General features: G+C 52.2%; 1 long non-coding RNA gene across 1 annotated transcript; it reads left to right on the forward strand.

Moving 5' to 3' along the window:
* Positions 1 to 1,796: 1,796 nt before the first annotated feature.
* Positions 1,797 to 3,487, forward strand: LOC134285182 (uncharacterized). The gene is made up of 2 exons (XR_009996193.1): positions 1,797 to 1,995; positions 2,117 to 3,487. It is a non-coding gene; the product is annotated as an uncharacterized LOC134285182 (long non-coding RNA).
* Positions 3,488 to 5,516: the final 2,029 nt, after the last annotated feature.

Raw genomic sequence — 5,516 nt, forward strand, 5'->3', positions numbered from 1 at the left:
CCCGGCTGTTGAGCCCGGTAGGCATGAGAGTCCATCACCTTGTCGCAGTCCCCGGCGAGATTCGAATGCACTGGATAGTTCACCCGAAACCCTTACGCAGTTTTGCACGCCGTCCATCGTTGCTTCAATCAGTCTAGTCAGCTTCCCAGGAAAGCCGTTTTCGACCACGATTCTCCATAGCTCTGCGTGGTCGATATTGTCGTATGCCGCTTTGAAGTCGATGAGCAGGTGATGCGTTGGGACCTGATATTTACGGTATTTCTGGTAGATTTGCCGTATAGTGAAGATCAGGTCCGTTGTCGACCGGCCGTCGATGAAGCTGGCTTGATAACTTCCTACGAACTCATTCGTTTTCGGTGACAGACGACGGAAGATGATCTGGGATAGCACTTTGTAGGCAACATTCAAAATAGTGATCGCCCTGAAGCTCTCACATTCCAAATGGTCGCCTTTCTTGAGAATGGGGCAGATTACCCCTTCCTTCCACTCCTCCGGTAGCTGTTCGGTTTCGCAGATCCTGACTATCAACCGGTACAGACAGGTGGCCAACTTTCCTGGGCTCATCTTGACGAGGTCAGCTGCGATACCATCCTTACCAGCTGCTTTATTGGTTTTGGGCTGATGAATGGCATCCTTAACTTCCCTCAGCGTGGGAGTTGGTTTATTTCCGTCCTCCGCTGCACTGGCGTCGTCGTTTCCTCTTTAGCCGTGGTCTCCCGTACCAACTTTATCCACGCCATTCAGGTGTTGATCGAAGTGCTGCCCTAACCTTTCGATCACCTCACGTTCGTCCGTCAAGAGGCCTCCGTCTTTATACCTGCATATTTCGGCTCAGGCACGAAGCCGTTGCGGGATGCGTTGAGCGTCTGATAGAACTTCCGTGTTTCTTGGAAACGGCACAGCAGTTCCATTTCTTCATACTCCGCTTCTTCCAGACGGCGCTTTTTCTCCCGAAAGAGGCGGGTCTGCTGTTTCCGCTTCTGTTTATAACGTTCCACGTTCTGTCGAGTCCCTTGCTGCAGCATTACCGCCCTCGCTTCGTTCTTCTCCTCCAAAACCGTTCTGCACTCTTCATTGTGGATGACGGAGAGTTTTGGGCGCAGTTTGACCATCACCAAATAGTGGTTGGAGTCGATGATGGCGCCACGATAGGTCCTAACGTCGATAATGTCGGAGAAGTGCCGTCCGTCAATCAGAACGTGATCGATTTGAGATTCCGTCTGCTGTGGTGATCTCCAGGTGTAACGATAAGGGAGGCGGTGTTGGAAAAAAGTGCTACGTATGGTCATATTTTTGGAGGTGGTGAAACCAATGAGTCGTGGGCCGTTTTCGTTCGTCTGCTGGTGGGCGCTGAATTTTCCAATCGTCGGACTGGATTTCTCCTCCTGGTCTATCTGAGCATTTATGATGATCCTATGATGATCTTGACTTGGGCAGCGATCGTACTCGCGTACAAGCTACGGTTGGCTCGTAGGGCCTGACACCTCCTACTTTCCGGAGGATCATAGTGCACAGTTGAGCTTAAAGTTCTACCCTGGCACTCGGACGTAGAGCAGCCGCCCCTAACATGGGGATCAGACGCTGTTGTGAGCCGCTCCTCCTGGAGAACAGACGCTCAGGTTTGCCGAAGCAAACCCCCCCCCTTCCCTGTCAGCCAACGACCAAAGCTCCCACCGGGGTTGGTTACCCGATCTTCCCTAAGGTTGCTCATAGTTTCCGGCCGGTATCACGAGTAGGTAGGGATAGGAGTTGCTGGGCAGAGGCTAGTGGATCACAATGCCCAGACAACCAGTGTTCTATCATAGCAGAGTTGCGCCATAGCTCCCGCACTAACCGGTTCGGATTGCGCTACTATTTATATTATATTTCACGATTCTGGCAACACTGCACCCGAGCGCTGCCGATCTTATGGGCTCCATGTAAATGGTTTCCCACTAGCAGACCACTGAGCGATCAGGTTGGTCGGTAGAAAGCGAAAGTGATTTGTTGAGGCAGGTCAGTTCTATTTGGGTTCGCTTGAAGAGCAGAAGTGTAAGAGTACTAGTCGTCGCGTAATAAAGAAGATTAATGTTCAGAACACAATTTGTTATACTTTCTGTGTATTAATAAAGACTAGAAGCAAGTGATCAGTTTAGTGCCTTTGATTTGTACTACGTAGAAGATTCCGTGCCTGTGGTTTTCGTCCGTGCCATCGCCGTCATTCTGTCGTGGAACCTGAAAAGAAAAAATACGAAATCATACTCACCTGTGCACCCTATCATCAGTGCTCACACCGTCGTCCTGTGGAAGGAAAAGCTGAAAATAAAAAAGGACACAACGTAGGAGATCGCCACCCGTTTTTGTGGTAAGAACAACCATAAAATTGGTGCCGTGACCAGGATCTCGGTCGGAAAACGTTCTAGAAGGTTCCTTTGGCACCCGCCATTGCGTGGTCTAGAACAATCCACCGCTGTGGTCGCGCCATTACATTCACCATCCCTGAGACGACAACGGGGACGCTGTTCGTGTTGCTGCAAATTGAATTTGATTCAAGGCTCGATTTATCGGGCGCAAGGTAATTACCTGTCCGATTTTCTTCCCAGGGTTTCACAGGTACCCTTTAGATCGCTTGTTTCTTCCATTCCATGCACTTTTGGTCATTCCTGGCATTCTGGACACCCCGCTAACTACCTCTACGAGCCACGTGCATCGCGCGGGCAAATTGCGCCATTACTGCCAGCCCCCACGGCGCCATCTCTTCAAGCAACCGACGACCTGATGATTAAATGTTAGTTGGATCATCACTGGCCCTTGTTACATCACTCCGACTGTTACATCTGGCCACTAACCCGGCCGTTTCGGGACTCTACGTGCTGGTGTACATCCGCCCTCACGCCATTTTGAGGAAGACTTCGCCACCAACCAACAATCACCCACGGATTTCCATTCGCTTTTGAGGACGATTCCTACCAGACACCTCGACGCCCTGGAACTATTTCGGCGATTTGGATCACGAATAGCGCGGACGGCGCTCGAGACTGTTCCGGTTAACGTTTTTTGATAATTCAAGGCACGCTTTGCCTTGGATAAGATCTCGCTGACTACAACGATCAATTTGAGCTGTCGAGCCTCTACCATGGCAGACTGCGAGGTGCTCATCGCGAGGAGAGACACGCTGCTCGCTACTCTGGGTCGGGCAGAGGCTTTCGTCGCCAACTACGATGCAGGACGGGACCAAGGACAAGTACCGCTGAGACTGAGCCACGTCGACAACATCTGGTCTAACCTCGAAGCGGTGCAGGGCCAGCTTGAGGATACGGAAAGGACAGCAGAAGGTAGGGCATTGCATGCTGATGTTCGTGCTGGCTATGAAACCCGGCTTTTCGCAATAAAAGCAGACTTACTCTCTAAAATGCCTCCCACTCATATGAACGCTCGCAATCCTTGTTCCGCTCAAACTAACTCCGCTCTCTCTGGGATCAAGCTTCCAACTATTTCGCTTCCGGAATTCGACGGCGATTACCAGCACTGGCTCACTTTCCACGATACGTTCGTCGCTTTTTTTTTTTTTTTTTTTTCCTTCTAAACCATAGGGGGATAAATCTGCTCATCAGACACCCTAACAGGAAGGTTAGGGTAGTGTGGGGATGAGGCCGTCTTCTACAATGCCGGTAGAAGCCAGGACTACTCTCTCCTCGACCCACTAAAACACATTCCTATGGTCGCCAAACCCTACGTCTCTCCGGAACCACCAAGAAGGTATTGCTTCAGAGAGGGGCTAGTGCATATCGCACCCTCAAGGTTAGCTGCCGTAGCCTAGCAGCAACGAACATCGATGACTCGCACTGGAGAGTCCATCACGATAGCATGCTGGCGCTTAGCCAGTTTCCCGAGTGGTCCTCGCCACTCCCTTTGTCCTCGGAAGGCGGGCAGGGTCAACCCCGCCCGCGCCCTACTGCTGAGCGGACATCAAGAACTGATGCCCACATGCAACCCGATCTGACCTGCTGAAGGCAAGGGTATCACTACCCTTCAGGCCTAATCAGCTGCATCCGTAGGTTGCAGACAGCAGGGTCTCACCTACCCCGACCCTTGCCGGGGACCCCTTTCCAACCACGGGCTCAGATCCAACCCAGTAGACTGACGCCACGACAGCACCGCTACCGGGACTTCCTCTCCGCGGCCACTTAATCGCTGTAAGGGTCGATCTCGACCGCAGGGCACCGGTATGACCTACGAAGCCGACTTCGAACCCCTGGACCACCTCTTGTACTGCATCTGGACTAGCCATTCTCCGAGTCCACGCGCCACCTCCTTTGTAGCTCCCAGACGATATGGGTGATAGCCGTTGAAACGGCATTCCAGCTAATCTCATCCCTACACATTCTCTGGACCAAGTTGTCCGGAGTTGTGTCCTCCCCGCATGTGGCAAGCATGCGGTCACGCATTGTGCGAAAACGCGAGCACATGAACAAAACGTGTTCCGCCGTTTCCTCTAAACCATTGCACACTGGGCATTCGGGAGAATCCGCATGCCCGAAACGGTGTAGATACTGTCGGAAGCAACCATGACCTGTAAGGACCTGTGTCAGGTGGAATGAAACTTCCCCATGGCGCCTATTAATCCAACTATCTACCCTCGGTATCAACCTATGGGTCCACCTTCCTTTGGTGGAACTGTCCCACGCGCGCTGCCATTTGACCATAGAGGCCATCCTGACAGTCTTGCGTATGCCTCTTGTGCCGCGCATTTCGAAGCACTCCATATCCTCACTGATAAGAATGCTGATGGGCACCATACCAGTAATGACACAGAGAGCGTCGTGTGACACGGTACGGTACGCGCTTGCAACCCTCAGACACATAAGCCTGTAAGTACTTTCCAGCTTCCGTCGGTAGCATTCAGTACTTAGCGCGGTACCCCACGCCGGGCCGCCATACCTAAGTATGGACGTAGCAACACTAGCCAGAAGCTTGCGCTTACTGGCGTACACCGCTGAGCTATTGGACATCATCCGGGACAGTGCCGCAATAGCTGTGGAGGCTCTTTTACAGGCATAATCGACGTGGCTACCGAAGGTAAGCTTATCGTCGATCATCACGCCCAAGTGCTTGACAGAGCGCTTCGACAGGATAGTGCACTCTCCTACACTGATCTCCGTCTGCTGCGCCGACTGCATGTTGTTCACAACCGTCACCTCTGTCTTGTGGTGAGCCAGCTCCAGTTTTCTGGACCGCATCCACGCCTCCACAACCTTGATCGAGTGGTCGGTAGTCAACTTCACCTCCTCGATCGTTTCACCGTAGACTTCGAGCGTAATATCGTCGGCAAATCCGACAATCACCACTCCCACTGGGTACTCTAACCTCAACACCTCGTCGTACATGACATTCCATAACACCGGACCCAGGATGGAACCTTGCGGGACTCCTGAGGTTATGTGAAAGCACTTCCGACCCACCTCCGTGTCGTATACTAGTACGCGATTCTGGAAGTAGCTTCCGAGAATCTTGTACAAGTACTCCGGTATCCCCAG

The sequence above is a fragment of the Aedes albopictus genome, chromosome 1 (genome assembly GCF_035046485.1).
Source record: "Aedes albopictus strain Foshan chromosome 1, AalbF5, whole genome shotgun sequence".
NCBI lineage: Eukaryota > Metazoa > Arthropoda > Insecta > Diptera > Culicidae > Aedes > Aedes albopictus.